Source organism: Haliotis cracherodii, unplaced genomic scaffold, assembly GCF_022045235.1.
Source record: "Haliotis cracherodii isolate W230 unplaced genomic scaffold, xgHalCrac1.p SCAF_12, whole genome shotgun sequence".
NCBI lineage: Eukaryota > Metazoa > Mollusca > Gastropoda > Lepetellida > Haliotidae > Haliotis > Haliotis cracherodii.
Genome location: NW_027266267.1, coordinates 15,267,313 through 15,286,541, shown reverse-complemented (window position 1 = coordinate 15,286,541; position 19,229 = coordinate 15,267,313). Strand labels below are relative to the sequence as shown.

General features: G+C 39.6%; 1 long non-coding RNA gene across 1 annotated transcript; it reads right to left on the bottom strand.

Annotated features, from left to right (window-relative positions):
• Positions 1-5,794: 5,794 nt before the first annotated feature.
• LOC139457580 (uncharacterized) lies at positions 5,795-7,868 on the bottom strand. The gene is made up of 3 exons (XR_011652603.1): positions 7,843-7,868; positions 6,625-6,703; positions 5,795-5,876 (listed from the first exon to the last, which is right to left on the bottom strand). It is a non-coding gene; the product is annotated as an uncharacterized lncRNA (long non-coding RNA).
• Positions 7,869-19,229: the final 11,361 nt, after the last annotated feature.

Below are 19,229 nucleotides of genomic sequence, written 5' to 3'. Positions count from 1 at the left end.
ACCAATACCTCATGCACATTCGTGAGGCCGAAAAACCTCAATTCTTTCCAAAATGTGACGTCTAGATGCAGAAAATTTGGGCAGTGAGTAGGATTACTCCCAATGTAACAGAGGTAGTATTCTTTGAATTATTAACAGTAACTATTGTTTAATAATTCTTGCAAATGCAAAACCTTTTTACATCATTGACAGAATATTCCAGAGAGATTGGTGGGTTTTCACATCAAGTAATAGTTAACAGTCTACTGATTTTTTATATAAGAAAACTTAACCCAAATGCTGTGTCTATTCCATCTTTAAATATCTGACATCTTAAATGTTGAACAGAATCTGACAGGCACAAGTGCAGAAATCTTTTTTTTTTACACACCCTAAAATCACACATTTTTAGCATCGAATCGATGCATTTTGGCTATTCTCATGATTGCAGTGGCGCATTAATACATAACACCACGGTCATGAATTACGCCATCCAACGTACAAACTGCTTACTATTCATGAATAATGAAACCTAAACACGTTTCCGCCATCTGTGGATTATAAAGGTGATGATAATAATGTAAACTAGATCTAGATAAGATCAAAGAATCCGCATGATGCGGAGTTAAAATATTTCACCTCAAAGAAATTACCAAATATGTACAACAATGTTTACTACCGTATGACATCACTACTAGTGACCGACTTTTACAAAATTATGTGTTCACTGACAACAATATGTGGGATTTTCAGATGAGGATTTTCGTTGATCGAGGGATGGTATATACATAAATGTGTCATGTAAGTAATCAGAAACAATCAGACAATCTGCGTACTGTTATTTGTTTTTATGGTTTCTAATGTAAACAAGAGTACTTGTTATAAATGCAGATAACTACCGTCGTCGTTGTGCGTGACTTTGTGTCAGTCATGGCATCACACATCCTGATCATTGCAATGTATATATTTTTAATTCCATAATTCATACTACGATACTCTTCCCACAAATATTCTCAACCGCGTCAGCCAATGTATACAACAATTAGACGAATTGATCTCTCTAAATAGGAGAGTGTATAAAATCTAAATTTTGCTAAGATATACCTGATCTAATAGGTGTCTCATAACTGGCATACGTGAAACGTGATTTTGTAAACACTATCCAATATGGCGGAAAGTGCACATATATGTTTGATACCAGGTATCTCAAATGGGTTTCTCAAGAAGTTTGCATTCCAATCCCCCCTCACAACGCCATCCATTGAACTTTATCAGTTTGGTCCTTCAAGGCTGGTAGAGCTCTGATTTCATGAGCTGTAAAGGATCAAAATACTGGGGTGTCAGCTCTGCATGAGATCCTAGTTTTAAGCCTACAGGCTACTGTGGCTTTAGTAATGTCTTTATCTGAGGCTGTCTTTCATGAGATGTACATTCAAAACATATGAACAGGACAGAGATGACAATATGGTGTTTCCAAGCCTTTGCCGAGTTCTGGGGTCATGTAATGTCTGTGTCCTAATGTTCCCAGAGTCTGTAATCATTTCCCGAAGTGTACAGGTTCTCTTCGCTTTCTTCTCATCGTTATTCAGCAGCCTTGTAAAGTACAGAATCTGGGGATAGATCCGGGAAAGAGTCCCATACAAAGGGAAATAACAGAGAGATGACCATTCGCGGAAGACCCGTGAAGATCCGGGCTAGAATAGGTCTTCAGCAACCCATGCTTGCCGTAAAACGCGACTATGCTTGTCGTAAAAGGCGACTATGCTTGTCGTAAAAGGCGACTAACGGGATCGGGTGGTCAGCCTCGCTGACTTGGTTGATGCATGTCATCGATCCCAATTGCGTGGATCGATGTTCATGATTTCAATCACTGGATTGTCTGGTCCAGACTCGATTATTGACAGACCGCTGTCATATAGCTGGAATGTTGCTGAGTTCGGCGTAAAACAACAAACCAAACCAAAACCATTCGCAGAAAGCACTTTGTGCATGTACGATACATAGCATAACATCTCCCTTTCTTTAGAGTGAGTGAGTGAGTTGGGTTTAACGCCGCTTTTAACAGTATTTCAGTTATATCGCGGCGTGTCAGCCTAATGTGGGAGGAAAGCCCCGAAGTGATGCAGGTCTCAGATGTTATACCGTCACGTTTACCACTTCGGTGAAATGTATGAGCATGGGTATGGTGCTGACAAACCTAGAAACATAATCGGGGCGAACCAGGATTCAAACCTACAATCATAGGTTTCAGGCGTGCCAAAGGGACGCAACTGCACAGCAAATCGCGGCGCGTCAGACGACTGGGCCACCCCTGCCCTCCCTTTCTTTAAACCAATGATGTTGTATGTTGTGACATGAGCCAAACTCAAACATCAAATGCTAAACTATACTCAACGACAAAAGTTCCTGTGACACTGATATTTTAGTGTATTTTTCAAACAAGTAAAGTTTGGTCTTCAACATTGTTGTACATGTATGGAATCAAGTCACAAAAGTGCAACTGCTACAGAAAAGCATGAATTCCATGCAAAAGTTGACTTTTATGCAAGCCCCATGCATTTCACTACCCAAGAATGGATATACAATCATGTGCGTTAACGGGATTTAGCATCGTGCTGACAACAATCACTCAGAAAAACAACAAAATTCAAATTGTGCAACATTATGAAATGCCACACCTGTCCGAAAATGAGCGTCTGTGAGCCATTGGTATGCTTGAAGCAGGATCGAGTCAACGTGATGTTGCAAGGCAATTTAACGTCCACAGAAACACTATTTGGTGTTTATGGCAACGTTGGCAACAGACGAATCAATGTCGTCCCCTGGCCGGCTCGCTCCCCTGATCTCTCACCAATCGAGCACATGTGGGATGATATGGATCAGCGCTTCTATGCCAACCACGTGTTCCACAGACACTCCAGGAACTTCGAAACATGCTCCAGCAGATATGGCCAGATAACCCACAGAGGTGGACACACACACTATTGATTTGTAAATTGACATTTTGGCAAGTTCATGTTTTTTATGAAATCACGCATTTTCTGAAGTCAGTATGGCAAATTAAACCATTTGAACACTTACAGGAGTCTTTTATCTGTTGCAAACCGAAATTGTTTCAGATTTGGTAAAAAACATAACTTTGCATTAAATCTTATTCAATGTCACAGGAACTTTTGTTGTTCAGTATAGTATAGGTAATGACAGTTCTAGCTATAGTAACAAAAAAAATGAATCAAGTGAAGATCATTTCTTGATCTTTTCAAGTAATGAGAACGTTACACATAAGAGAATTAACTGTAGTATAAAACTATAATACTGTCAGACGTAACCTTTGTACTTCATTAAAATGTTGATTTGATTCTTATTTTATAGTTCCTCGTAGAGACACTTTCTTTTTGCCTTTATATACTATGCCATTTGTATATAGGAGTTCATCTCGAAAGTTCCAGAAGTCTAGCACTGGTGTAGGACACAGTTTCCTTGTCATACTCTTGACATTCATGAGTTGTGGCAGGACAAGATGGTGTTAACGTGAGTGTTCATGCCCACCGAGATCCATGGGTATTTGTCTGACAAACATTTGATTGAATGTCTGCCACGACAATTCCCTTACCAGCTGGACATCCAAGTCATTTTTATTCCCTCCGGTTTAGGAGATATGGCGATCAGCATGTCTGTCCATCTGTCCTCCATCCGTTTTCCATTTCCAGAGCAGAACTCTAAAACTGTTGAATATTTCTTGATGAAACTTAATATACAGATCAGTCTAGTGGTGAACTGGTGCCTTTTGATTCTTTTGGATTAAAAAACTAATGAACGGTAGTAATTTTGTCTTCACTGAACTTAAGGTATTGAATGGTAATGAGCCAGCAATTGGGTATACGTAGACGAATTACTTTTGGGAATTGCACTTGATCAGGGGGATAGGTCATCTCTTGATGTCTTTTGGAGCATCATATGCTGAAATCACGCTGGTGCAACACTAAGCACAGCAAAGTGTAGGTTTCTGTCTTCCGGAAACCTTCCGGATACCTTCCCATTTTGGATCCGGCCCGGATACCTTCCGGAAACCTTCAAAAAAAAATGTCAAAATTTGGGGGGTGCATTTTGTTCACTTAAGTGTGAAACACATAAAAAAATTAACTTGAAAATACCAAGCAATTTGAAGGTTGTTGAAGGCATCTGGAAGGTTTCCGGGAGGTACCCGGATGCAAATTTTCTTCATGACTTGCTTCTGGTAAATAATGTTAGCCTGTGCATTACAGGTACCTGTTGTAATATTCTGTGTTATTTTAATGGTAAATATCCTCCTAAAACATTTTTGGAGAAGAAAATTGTTCAATTTCATATATTGTCCTTTTCAGATGTTAATAGTATTTAATGAACAAACATCAGTTCTCGTATAATGATATCCTTAAATTTCATGTCCAGACTTCCAGTTTGTACTGAGAAAAAGAAAAAGTCATTGACAATGTGCTCACTTGGGCCTTTGGTCCTAGTGAGATGATAATAAGACTATTTGTAACGGTACATGTACTTGTTATATCCAAAATACTAACTTCATTGAAATTTGCCTCACCCTAGTTTTATGGTACTACAGTAAGCTCTTCCTCAGTTACTGTGAATTCTTTTATTAAAAGGGATTGACAGTTAATTTGACACTGGAGTTGTAACCACTGCACATATATGTGTATTCAAATAATATAACAACTATGTGCTTAATACTTCACACATATCTCCAGAAATAGGCATTTTAGTTATAATTGCAGAAATACTTTATGAATGACCCCTTCACTATTGCCTTGATCTTACACTTCAACCCTTCATGAGTTATCACTTTTGAGTGTGAATTTGACCTTCAATATCAGTGATAAATATTTCAAAAACATTTCAAAGAGCTATCCAGCCCATAAACCAAATATGCAGTCCTTTGGTAGAATTCAACATATCATTGACCAAAATGTGGAAGTAATGTAACCAGTATATGTATAAGAGTTACTAAGACTTCTGTAGAAAAGGCAATTTAAGGGAAAATGTAGTATATATAGATCACACACGACCTTTTTCCAACTTCGACCCCTGCCCAAAGGAAGAGTTAGACCACAAACAAACTTTTTGTCTGGTTGTGACTTTGACCTTTGGCCTAACAGATCAATGTGTCATCAGACTTTTTCAGAGCAAAGGAAACATGTGTTATTTATCTTGAGATGCCCAAGCAATGCATGGTTTCATAAGATAAGTGTGGCTATTAAACTGAGGCAAAATCATGAAACATCCCCATTTACACAGCTGGCAAATGAAACATAAGCAACAATCAAATTATCAATTTCTTTTATTCATATGCCTATAGTATATCGCACATTGAACAATGTTCACATGATGGTTCCTGATGCAGTATGCAATTTCATACTATTCTTCAATACTCATAACAGAGTGTGATAACTGTTCGCTTGACAGTACCTACGGATTATGTTCACCAGTTCAGAGAACTTACTTTCCCTCAATCCTCCTTTTCTTTCTATGTTGCCATGGATGAACAGGAACCAGGATGAGGGGATATCAGTTAGACTCTATCTCTGCTGCATTGTGTAGAATTGTGAACTTTCCATTTGGTGTTTGGGTCCACATTTAAAGACAATAAGTCCCATTTATCATTCCTTTCAAGTGTTTACAAGAATTTCCTGAATGTCCTAGAAGAATTCCACTCCAGCTTGGCATTGGTTGGTCTTCTCACATTAGCCAGACCAGCCTTTATGTGTCCCAGTACCATTTGGCATACAACTTCTCGGTTGGCCTCCATTGAGGGGTGCAGCCTCTGTTTAGGACTCCCTCGTCTGGTCCTTCCAGACTGTCAACCTGGAGTACTCATCCAGGGATCTCAAGCAGGACTTCAGTTTCTGCAGCATTATGTAAAAAGATTTTGGCAATCAAAAAGAATTGTTGCCACATGTACTTACAGATAGAAGGCAGCAAAATCACTTAAGTTGTCATATGTGAGTCTTGTTATATGCTAAACATTTAAGATAATCACATCTCAAATCTCAACCAGACAAACAAGTGACTAATGTTATGGACTTGGTCCAGACAAACCGATGATAACTATTATGGATAATATCCCACATCACTGTGGTATGATTACATGCGATCAATAAGCCTACTCAATCACAACCTTATCTATTAATTAGGCTTGGAATGCTGGGAATCTTTTTAAGAGATGTCATTTAGTGATTGTTTCAACTCATCAACATGGAAAAATATATATTCACAATCCTTGTCATATAGCCAAACTATTGCTGGATGCAGTGTTAAATAAATGAGTTGGCTTTAACACTGCTTTGAACAGTATTCCAGATATATCACCGCATGTTAGTTTGATGTGGGAAGAAAGTCCTAAGTGATGCAGGTCTTTGATGAATCCCACGAGCATGTGTATAATGCTGACAAACCTAGCAACATAATCGGGGAGAACCAGGATTTGAACCCATGACTATAGGTTTCTGCTAAGCCCAAGAGATGCAACTCTGCACAGAAAATTGTAGTGCCTTAGATAATAGGACATCCGTGCCCACAGCGATAAGGAACAAACTGAAGACATATTTGCAAAATAACCATATGAACCGAACAGAATAATTTCAAAATATTTACCACTCACTGTTGCTCTTCTATGGTCTTTCTTTGCATTGATGCTGCATGGATGACTGTCTCTTTTATTCATCCGGACATTCTACAAACATAAGTAGCATGCACATCACAGAAATGTCCAAACTGTACATGTTGTACATTTGATTCAAATGAAAAGACCCCGGTTGTGATTCCGACTTAGAACTACCCTAATCATAATAATTCATGTCAAACATTCAGAGATGACATTTATCCCCATATTTAACAAATGTCAAAACAATATTTTGACAACAAAGTCAGGGTCATTCAACACATACATTACATAGGAAATAACTTGTTCGACAATGCAGAGAGATCCTCACCGAGGTGAATATCATTCCATGAATTATTGCCACATTTTCTTGAAATGCAGATTAATGCAATGCAGTATTTACTTTTATTTCTAGGCTATTTGTTTGGCTTTTTCATGGCACTGTTTTGATAGAGATCTAGCCTTGATATGACACTTTGTTCAGAAATGACATAAATAAGAGAATACTTTATTATTCCCGAGAAAATTTGGGTTACATTGTAAAAGCACAGAGAAACAAGTATAAGATTCATGATTTAAGTTAAATACACTCGACCCGTGAAGATTCCAGGGTAGAATAGGTCTTCAGCAACCCATGCTTGCCATAAAAGGCCATTATGCTTGTCGTAAAAGGCGACTAACGGGATCGGGTGGTCAGGCTCTCTGACTTGGTTGATGCATGTCATTGATCTCAATTCTGTGGCTCGATGCTCATGATATCAATCACTGGGTTGTCTGGTCCAGACTCGATTATTTACAGACCACCGTCATATAGCTGAGTGCGGCGTTAAACAACAAACCAACCTAAATACACTCATACATACACACACAAACACAACATCCAAACACCAGGGTTAGAAATTGGCACTAGTCATTTTGACATTTTAAAGGTTTTGCTATATGCTATCATTTTAGGACTAGTGGACTGAAAGTGTTAGTTTCTACCGCTGCAAACACTAATGGATTGAGTGGTCAGACGAGGTTGTCATCATACTCTGAGTGCATGGATCTTTGCTGATAATAACAATCACTAGATTGTCTGGTCCATGTTCAATTATTTACAGGCTGCTATCACAGAGCTGGACTATTGTGAGTGTGATGTTTCACATTACATTGAAATATACCATGATGAATACATGTAGTTTGTATGTATCACAAACAAAAATACTCACTCAATACTTGGTATCCTCCCTGAGGAACCTCCCCACAAACCCTGAACATGCTGAAACAGAAAACAACTAACTTGTCTTTATCCTTTCAATGTTTCAGTGTGAATTTGTTAAAGATTGATAAGCTGTCATTATTCATTGTAATCCATATCTCACTTTTGGGTGGTTCAGGTGGCAACACATGATTGGAATAGAATGCCACGTTTTGTTTGACATGCACCAGATTTATACCCTTGGTAACTAACCCTCATCATCAAATCCCAGCGTTATGTTGAGAATAAGGACACGACCCTTAAAAGTCCTGCACCTGTAGCTCTTATGCAAGCCCAAATAGAAATACCATGTCACAACAAACACTTGATCATAATAATAACAAAGGGTTTCCAAAAACAACAAAACTAAAAGGCCCTTGACGTTTACAGTAGTAACATGGAGATCAGGAAAATATCTAAATCAATCCATTCCATAAGACCTTTGTATAGAAATCATGGAACATTATGTCTCGAAGCCCTGCTACGTACCTGGCATCTGCAAGCTGCTCTTCCTTCCTTCGGCTGTCAATCGAGTTTTCGAAATACTTGACGTCCTCGTTGTGGATGGCTCAGGTGGATTTCGACAGGGATTTCCGTGTTAGAGGTGATTGAGAACAATGTATCGATACACGAAGTAAGCATATCGCAATCAAGCATCACGGTGTACATCGATTACACGAGGTTTGAGTGTTTGTTTACATTTGTGTTCCAAAATGGCGCCCTCGGCCATACAGGGAATTATGGGTAGACTTGCTTGTCCCGGAATAACATGAGTTGGTCACGAATGACGAGCGGTCATTTCTGCAGCAGTTACGGAAAGAGACGAGGTTGGCCGATTACAGTTCATACAGGCCATATTGGGAGCCGCGGGGATTTCGACAGTGTGTATTAGGAAGTATACCTATGTGGTGTATGGAATATGCGTTTGCCTACCATGCCAGGCAGTGTGACAAGGGATATCCCAGCGGATGTAATATTCCTACAGCAGAAATGTTTCACAACCTCGATTGCAGGGAGCTGAAGACGTGACATATTCAGACAGAGATCATAATACATAGACTGTTATATGGTCTCTGATTCAGGTAAGGAATATGTTAATAATATTGATCACGTATTAAAGTTATTTATCTTCTGTAAGCCACTTATTCTGTTTTATATATGTTAGTAAATGTGTGATTTAATTTTTGTAGGATAAGCAATCTACATAACTTTTGTTAATCCTTGCTAATGTATATGATGTAGAAATATGTTTGCTTACTTATATTCCTTTATCTAGATACTCTATAGTGACTCATTTTTTTATTTCATACCGTACCGACTAAACTTACTTTTGCAGGTGTGAATAATCAAGAACAAATTAAATGACAGGAGTTTTGCAACAGTGAACATTTTGAAGTGGAAGATAAGACATTTGAAAGGTATGGATATTTTCACTTGAACTTGTTGAAGAATACCGTGATGACAACTTTATCATGTTGGGAATTTTGGCGGTGGGGTAGCCTAGTGGTTGAAGTGTTGAAGATCAAGGTTCGATTCTTGTCATGGGTACAATGTGTGAAGTCTATGTCAGGTGTCCCTTGCTGTGGTATTGCTAAAAACAGCGTAAAACCATACCCACTCATTTGGGGATTCCGGGTTGGAATTGGTCCCCATCAACCTATGCTAGTTGTAAGAGAGGGTTATACTATAAAGGGAAATAGTACCTCGCCTACTATTGCCTGGTGAAAAAAGCACCTTGTTATTTTTTTTACCTTGGGTCTGAATATGCCCGAATACATGAAATTAAACTTGCATGGTCACTTGTAGACACAAATAACTGAGAAATGTTCAAAAAGGTTTACATTAAAAACTAGCATCTACTTGCTGATTCTGATTTGGAGATGCAACTAAACTTATTGTGAAAATATAATATGCTTTGATTTCTTTGAAGTAAAATAAATGCAATTAAACTTGCAAACACAAATAATTGTTAAATGTTAGTCACCTAAAAATAGTTTACATTAGAAATTAGACTCTGCTCAAATTTACTCATGATTCTGACTGGGAGGTGCAACTAAACTTATCATTGAAAGATCACATGCTTTGAAGTTTTAAGTAGCTTTACTCAGATTAGCTCAATGTCAAGCTGAACCTGAGTCTGGCGAAAATGTCAAGAAACTGGACAACAGGTATACTATATATGTCATATTTATTTTAGTAAGTAGGAAATGAATAGTAACTTTATAGAAATTTCATTTATATATATTTCGGCCAGGAATCAACATGTCTCTCCAGATAACAGACAACAATTAGTAGCCCTTTTTGCGAAAACAAGGTGCTGTTTTCGTCCGAGAAATCAGTGACATTTTGCTGAGGTGCCGTTTTAGCCTCACCCATAAGAGATAACCTAATAGATCAGGTGATATGCTCGGTGACCTGGTTCATGGCATCTGACAGTGACCATCTAACAGTGTGGATTGATGTTCACAATATCAATCACTGGATTGTCTAGAATTTTGGGCCTACCTTTAGAATACAGTACCTAACTTTTCAAACAGGTCACAGTACCCTGTGATGTAATTCGTAGTATTCTGTTGCCTGACACACTGGCAAAACAATGCCTTGTGATATCAGGGGTCATTGGATGTGCATATATACTACTCAAAATTTGATAAGGATCGTAGATATTTTTCTTAATAAAAAAACAAAATAACTGCATAACTGGCAATATTGTGTTTAAGTGAAATCAAAACCGTCTCCAACACACGTGCACGTGCATTTCATGCCATGGGAAATGCATTTCACATCACAGTTCATGCTTTTGCTACCATTGCACGATTTCCAATCAGGCAACGGTGTCTGATTCATTCTGAAACTGTAAACTCAATTGAGTGTTTACACTACGTTTATCTACGCAATGCCCCCTCAACGTGTAAGGCGTCGCCTGACGACAGAACAACTGGGCAGATGTATTGGAATGCTTGATGCTGGCTATTCACAACGTGACGTTGCCAATGCACTAAACGTCAGCCAGAGCGTTGTAAGCAGGGCCTGGTCCCGACAGCAAAATTTTGGTACAGCAGCACACCGACATGGGGGTGGTCGTCAGAGGTCGACAACCCAACGCCAAGATCATTTTGTGGCTCTTCAGGCACGACGTCATCCCTTCTGGACAGCAACCAGCCTACGTAACGACCTCCTGAACGCCTCGGGGGTGAATGTGTCCACTCAGACGATACGGAATCGTCTTCACAATGCAGGTCTCTACTCGAGAAGGGCATGTGTCCGAATCCCCCTGACTGTTCGACACCGGTGGGAGCGATTGGAATGGGCTGAAGATCATGTCACTTGGACACGGAACGATTGGGTTCCAGTTCTGTTCACCGATGAGTCCAGGTATTGTTTGGACTTTACAGACAGGAGGCAGTGGGTGTGGCGACGACAACGTGAACGTTTCCATGATGCCAACATCAGTGAACATGACCGTTATGGTGGTGGTTCCATCATGGTCTGGGGTGGAATCAACAGAGATGGAAGGACAGATCTTCATGTCCTGGAGAGAGGAACAATGACGGGGGTGAGGTACCGGGATGAGATCCTCGATGTGTACGTCAGACCCTACGCTGGTGCTGTTGGCCCTGAGTTCATCCTGATGGATGATAACGCCCGTCCTCATCGCGCCAGGGTGGTTGAGCAGTACCTTGAGCAGGAGACAATTGTCCGCATGGATTGGCCAGCGCGCTCGCCGGACTTGAACCTGATGGAGCATGTCTGGAACATGGTGCAGGTTGCCCTTTCACGCCGTAGAACACAACCCACGACTTTGGCAGAGCTCGGACATGCCCTCGTGGAAGAGTGGAACAACCTTCCCATTGGGAACATCCGGGTGCTTATTGACAGCATATCTCGACGTTGTCAGGCCGTCATTGATGCAAGGGGAGGTCATACTCGATATTGACACTTCATCGACTAAGTGTAATGATGGACTATCCCTCATAACTGTGTAATTCTTTCTCGTTTGCTGTTAACATTTTTTAATGAAATGCCTTTTGGTGTTTGCAGATTTCAAACATTCCATATTGATACAAGTTCATGCCGTTCATGAATTTTCATTCATAACATGATTAAACACGTTTCTGAGTCAGAGTCATGTCTTTTGTTATGTTTGTGGTAACTTACACACATATCACCTAGTGATCCTTATCAAATTTTGAGTAGTATATATGCTCTTTTCAGTGGTCTATCGTCTCCACACGCTATGTTGTTGCATAAGTTTTAATTATTTGTTTACTAAATATTGTTTTAAACATATTTATATGTGAACTGGATGGTTAAACAAGCAAAAACTTATTTGAATACCGCCCCAGAATTAGAATACAATATGATATGACAAAAGTACAGTCAAGGAATACAATTATATAAATGTTCTTATTATAGAAATTACGTTGTCGGTGCTGTCAGGTCGCATTTTTAGTAGTAATAGTGTACTGCAATATACGGCAAGGAATAGTATTATAAATTTAAGATGCTATGTACAATCACAAAACCTATTGGATAGCTGAATGTAGTCTTCTACTGATTTAAGAATTTCTAAGTTTATTTTTTACGTCCTTTCAGGATTACCTAATAGAATTGAATTTAGATCATATCCCTTAACATAATAGTACATATTCTGTCTTAAATCATTGTAATTTGGACATATGAGAAAGAAGTGAAGTGCATCTTCAGTGTGATGGCCACAGCTACATGCAGGATTATCTTATAAATATTGTTACTTACTTACTTACGTTTGGAGATTTAATGTGCGCTTTCCGACTGGAGCGTATTTCGCACACGGGACCGGTCGGGCCATTTAGCGTGGTTTTGAAGGGAAAATAAAGGTGTTGCAACCAGAGGGGGGTTTTAGTGGTAGCCTATATAAGTTTTGGAGATTTTGAAATTTGGAATACATGCCTTGGGGTGTGGTAGTGTACTAAGGGAGTGTGTTGGTGTGTGTTTGTTTGTTTATGTGGTGTGGTTGAGTGTTTTTAGATGCGGATCATTAGATTGGTTTTAGTTAAGTATACGCCTAGTGCTTTAAATTTTTCTATATTGTTATGTGGATTTAGGATTGATTCTAGGGTTATGGCTTTATCTAGATTTAGATTTGTTTGGAGTGTTGCTCGGTGGGTTTGGTAGTGCGTGCAGTGTAAGAGTGCATGTTCTATTGTTTCCAGGTGTGGGCAGTGTGGGCATTTCCCGGTTTGGTGTGACCTGTTTGGAGTTTGGTGATTATTCTATCAATTTTCTTGGATGGATGGAGGATTTTAGGTTTGGTTAGAGGTTTTTTGAGGATTTTGATTATCTGTGTGTTTGTTTTTAGGTATGTCTTATGCCATTTGGGGGTGATTTTACGTTTGTTAATGCTTTTGATCTCTGCTTTAGATATTGGTAGATTAAGGCTTATTTCAGGAATTTTGAGGGATTTTTTGGCGGCTTGATCGGCGTTTTCGTTTCCATATATTCCTACGTGGGCTGGGATCCAGATAAATGCTATTTGTTTGCCTGCCTCTGTTAAGTTATTTGCGCTTTTGAGTATTTGGTTAATGAGTTTAGGGCGGTTTTTGGTGTTTTTATTTTGGAGGGCCTGTAGTCCACTTAGTGAGTCTGTGAGTATTAGGATTTTTTTTATGTTTTTTAGCATGTTGGTTATGGAGGGCGGATGCTATGCCCATTAACTCTGCAGTGAAGATGGATTGGTTGTTTGGGAGTCGATAAGATTGTGTGTTCCTATTTGGTTGTGCTATGTGGACTCCGAAACCTGTGCGATTTGTGATCGGATCGGAAGATCCGTCTGTGTAGATGTGGCACCAATTTGGCCAGTTTTCGTGTATGTAAGCTAGTGTGGTGGATTTAGCTATGTTTGGATCGGTTTGTTTGATTATTGAGTTTGCCAGAGATGTGTCTATTTTGGGGATTTTTAGTTTTGGGGTAAATATATTTGATGGTTTGCAGTTTTGTTGGAGGTTATCTATTTGGTTTTCGTTTAGGTAGTTGAAAATTCGTTGAGATATTGGAGTAAGTAAAGGGTGCTTCCTAGTAAGAGCCTGGTTACGAGGGCGGATATTTTCGTTTAGGAGGTTTTGGATGAGAGGGTTTGATTGGGACGAGGCCCAGAAATTAAGGGTTAAGTGTTGCCTGCGTAGTTTTAGTGGCATTTCTCCTGTTAAGGCCTGAAGTGAAGTGAGAGAGGTGCCATGTTGGGAACGTGTGACTATTTTAAGAGCTTGGTATTGGATTGAGTCTAGTTTTTTGGTTAGGTTATTGCTAAGCGTATCATAGATCGCACATCCGTAACCTAATTTAGACCTAATTAGTGATGTGTAGAGAGAGAGTAGAGTATCTTTGGAGGCCCCCCAGTTGGAGCCGGTGAGGCATCTTAGTGCGTTTAGATCTTTGCTGCATTTAGTTGTTAAGTTTTTAACGTGGGCCTCCCATGTTAGGTGTTGATCGAAGATTAGCCCTAGGAATTTGGTTTGTTTTTGGAACTTAATTGGTTTATTGTTTAATTTAAGATTTGGGGTGGCGTGTTTCATTTTTCAGTGTTTGAAGACTATTCCTGTAGTTTTTTCGGAGTTAAGGGAGAAGCCCCACTTGTCTGCCCATTGCTGTATTTTATTTGGGGATTTTTGGAGTAGATTTTGGGAAGTTGACATACTTTTTGTGCGGATCCAGAGGGCTCCGTCATCTGCGAATTTGGATGTTTTAATTTTAGGGGATAGGCCCTCGAAGAGGTCATTGATCATTATGTTAAAGAGTGTTGGGCTAAGAATGCTGCGCTGGGGAGTGCCGTTTTCTAGGGGACACTGGTCCGATAGAACCTGGCCTATACCCACTGTGATTTTTCGGTTATTTAGGAAGTCCTGGATGTAGTTAACGATTTGTCCTTTTAGTCCTATTTTTTTAAGTTTTTGAATTAGCCCATTGTGCCAAACCATGTCGAATGCTTTTGAGAAGTCCAAGAAGATGCCTGTAGTATATTGTTTGTTGAGTTGTCCTGTTTTGATCTCCTGTTCTAACCGGGCGAGATTGTCTAGAGTTGAGTGGCCAGGAGTGAACCCGCTTTGGTCTGTGTTTATGGTGTTGTTTAGAGTTAGGTAGTGTTGTAATCTATTTTTGGTCATAGATTCCATTACTTTACATAAGTTTGAGGTCAGAGATATTGGCCTGTAAGAGTTGGCTTGGTTTGTAGGTTTGTCGGGTTTAGGGATAGGGATAACTAGAGCCTGTTTCCAAGAGGTTGGTACCTGGCCGTTTAGGTAGATTAGATTATAGAGTTTGAGTAGTGACTGGAGTAGCTTGGGAGGGAGTTTTTTGATTATTTGGTAGGATGTTAGGTCTAGTCCTGGGGCTGTTCACTTTTTCCTGTTTTGGAGTACATAGTTTAGTTCTTATTTTTTGTTTTACCTTGGTAAAATAAATGAAATTAAACTTGGATTGATAACTTGCAAAGGCCAATAATTGTGAAATGTTAAAACAAGTTTACATTAGAAATTAGCCTCTGCTCCAACTTATCCTATACCCGACTCAATTTATTGTGATAACATGCTTTGAAGTAAAATATATGGAATTAAACACACATCATCTCATACAAACACAAATACATGTAGTTGTTAAACGTTGAAACAAGTTTACCTTCGAAATTAGTCCCCTACTCCAATTTACTCACCGACTCTGATTGGCAGACACAGCTCACTTGTTGTGAATGTATTTTTCACTTTAAAGTTTAAAGTACTCAATGTCAAGCTGAGACTGTATTTAAGAATCCTAACATGGTGCAAAATAAACTTTAAAAAAACAGCTAAACACCCTGAAGCCCCCAAACATATCACTTTCGGCGCTAACCATAACTTAGAGGTCAAACCATACATCAAGCAAGTAAAGCAATGTTCTAATTGCCTACAATATAATCACACCGCTAACCAATGTACTTTCAAAAAAACTAAATGCAAAAACTGTGCTCAAACGGACTGCCCAGGCATATGCACACCCTGGTGCATCCACTGCAAATCCATAAAACACTCATCACTCTCCAACCAATGCCCCCACAGACTATCACTCACCCAACAGGCCAACAAACATATAGACATAAACACGGCCAAAATCCAAACCAAAAAACCCACACTGCAAGCATACAAACCACTACTACCAACACCACCCCCAAACAACAACACTCACGCACGCAAAACAGTATACCCAGTCTCCGTATGGGACCAAAATCAGCGAGACGCATACATCGCAAATGAAACAAACACCCCACACATCCCACAAACTCACACTCTCACCCTCCCCGCCTCTCACCCTACAATTACCACATCTACACCCGCAAGCAAAACCCTACGCACAACGACCACCACACAACCAGCACCAACACAAGCCATCACAGCCACAAGGGCAACAACACTCCCAAACCTATAGGCAACCCCCGAACATCCAGTCAACAGGGAAACTACAGAAACCACTCAGACTCTCGCACCCAAACCCAGCATGCAACCCACCACCGAACAGAGTGACCAAACTAAAGACAAGTTAACCGAAGAGGACGAGTACACATCCTCAGAGGATATAAACGATCTTACCTTGTCAGTCCGAAAAACCAAAAGCTAAAGAAAAAAACTCACCCAAAACGTAGCAAGCAAAAAACTAAACAACTTAGTCCTCCTACTAGCTTACATGTTAAAGCAGTCTAATCCAGAAGCCAGCTCCAAAGCCTTCTTTGGTGTAGCACATAAACTAAAACTCGTCACCACCTCTTTCGACCGTTTCAGCAGCAACCTTAATAACCTACTAAAGTAAATACCTAAACCAAGCCTAAACCAAACATAAATCCACCCAGTTTCCCAATGGAAGGCCTAAACATTTTTCAATGGAATGCCAATGGCCTCGCTGGCCATGGTTCTGAACTTAAAGCTAAATTTAAAATAGATAAAGGTCCCCATGTAGCTTGTATTCAAGAAACCAAATTCTCACATAAAACTAAATTCAACCTACCAAATTATGAGAACCGACAGGTCCAAAACCATGCCAGGCAGAACAGGAGGAGGTCTAATCATCTACGTTAGAGAGGATATTAACTACGAGGAAGTTAAAGTAAACACTCCTAATCTAGAAGCTAATGGAATCCAAGTCACCATCAATAACCAAAAAATAAAAATCATTAACATCTATCACTCAACACTAAAACCAATTAAAGATACAGACCTAGATATCCTTTACCAATTAGGAAATAAATCAACCATCTTCCTAGGAGACTTCAATGCCCATCATCCTACCTGGGGCATTGCAGATAAACTAGACAACCATGGACAACTAATATCAGAGTGGATCGAAAAAAATGAACTATACTATTAAACAATAACCAACCAACTAGATACGACAAAACCCACCACACCATGTCGGCTATCGACTTAACAATATGTACGCCAGACTTAGCACAAAGTCTGATGTGGGACGTCCACCCAGTACCTCTAGGCAGCGACCACTTTCCCATAAATATAACCCTAGGAAATATAAAAATACCAATTCAAACCCCTAAACAGGAACCTAAATTTCAGTACAAAAACGCCAACTGGGACCAATTCCAAGAATTATGCAACAAAGCTAATCTAAACGATTTAGAAACAACAGACCCCGAAACATTCTGTCAAAACCTAACTAACTTCATAATCAACGCAGCCAAATCGGCAATCCCCTTCAAATCATCCAACCCAGGAAAACCCACTGTCCCTTGGTGGAATGAGGAAATAGAGCTAACTAGACTAAAACGCAAATCAGCTTTCAACAGAGCTAAATGAGACCCCTCTCATCTCAAAACAGCTCATGAACTTAACCACCAAGTCCAAAACCTCGTTAAAACTGCTAAAACCAAAAACTGGAAAAAATTCTGTGAGGAGCTAAACCACCACACCGACGCTAGGAATGTGTTGCAAAATTCACACCATCCGAGGCATCAATTGGCACAAAAAAAGCCCCAATATAAACAACTCAACTAACCCCACCCAAAAGGCCAACAACCTAGCCAAACACTTCTCTAAAGTTAGCAGCAACAGTAACTTCAGTAAGAAATTCCAAGATAAACTAAATAATGAAACCAAATTCTCCAAAGAAAACAGACAAGACAACCTAGAAATAAATCAACCTTACACCATAGAAGAACTAAATCACGTACTAAACAATAGAAAAAAAGGAACAGCCCCTGGCCTAGACCTCACCTCTTACCAAATAATCAAACACTTACCTACCAAACTACTCCAAACTTTACTTAAACTATACAACCTAGTCTACCTAAACGGACAGGTCCCATCCTCATGGAAGGAAGCTCTAGTAATCCCAATACCTAAACCAAATAAACCAGCAGATCAGGCAAACTCCTATGGGCCCATCTCCCTAACCTCAAATCTCTGCAAAATAATGGAACTTATGACTAAAAATAGGCTACAGCACTACCTAGACCAAAACAACATCATAAATCCCGACCAAAGCGGCTTCACTCCTGGCCGATCAATTCTCGATAACCTTGCCCGACTAGAACAGGATATAAAAACAGGACAGCTAAACAAGCAATACACCATAGGCATATTCCTCGACTTCTCTAAAGCTTTCGATATGGTATGGCACCACGGGCTAATACAAAAACTTAAAAAAAATAGGACTAAAAGGTCAAATAATAAACTTCATCCAAGATTTCCTAAACAATCGCAAAATTACCGTGCGTATAGACCATACACTATCGGACCAGTGTCCCCTAGAAAATGGCACTCCCCAGGGCAGCATCCTCAGCCCAACCCTCTTCAATATAATGATAAATGATCTATTCGAGGGCTTATTCCCTAAACTAAACACTTCAAAAGTCGCGGATGACGGAGCCCTATGGATCCGCACTAAAAGCATTAAAATGGCAGAAAACTTAATTCAAAAATCTCTAAATAAAATACAACAATGGGCTGACAAATGGGGCTTCTCCCTTAACTCAGATAAAACAACAGGAGTAGTATTCAAACATAAAAACATGAAACCTGCCTACCCAATCCTCCAGCTAAACAACCAAACAATCAAATTCCAAAAACAAACCAAATTCTTAGGACTTATTTTCGATCAACACCTCACCTGGGAGGCTCACGTCCAAAACCTAAAAACTAGATGCAGCAAAGACCTTAACACATTAAGATGTCTCATCGGCTCTACTTGGGGAGCCTCCAAAGACACCCTCCTCTCACTACATACAACACTAATTAGATCAAAACTAGACCACGGCTGTGCCATATACAATACCCTAAACAACTCTCTTTCTAAAAAACTTGACTCAATACAATATCAGGCTCTCAAACTTATTACACGCAC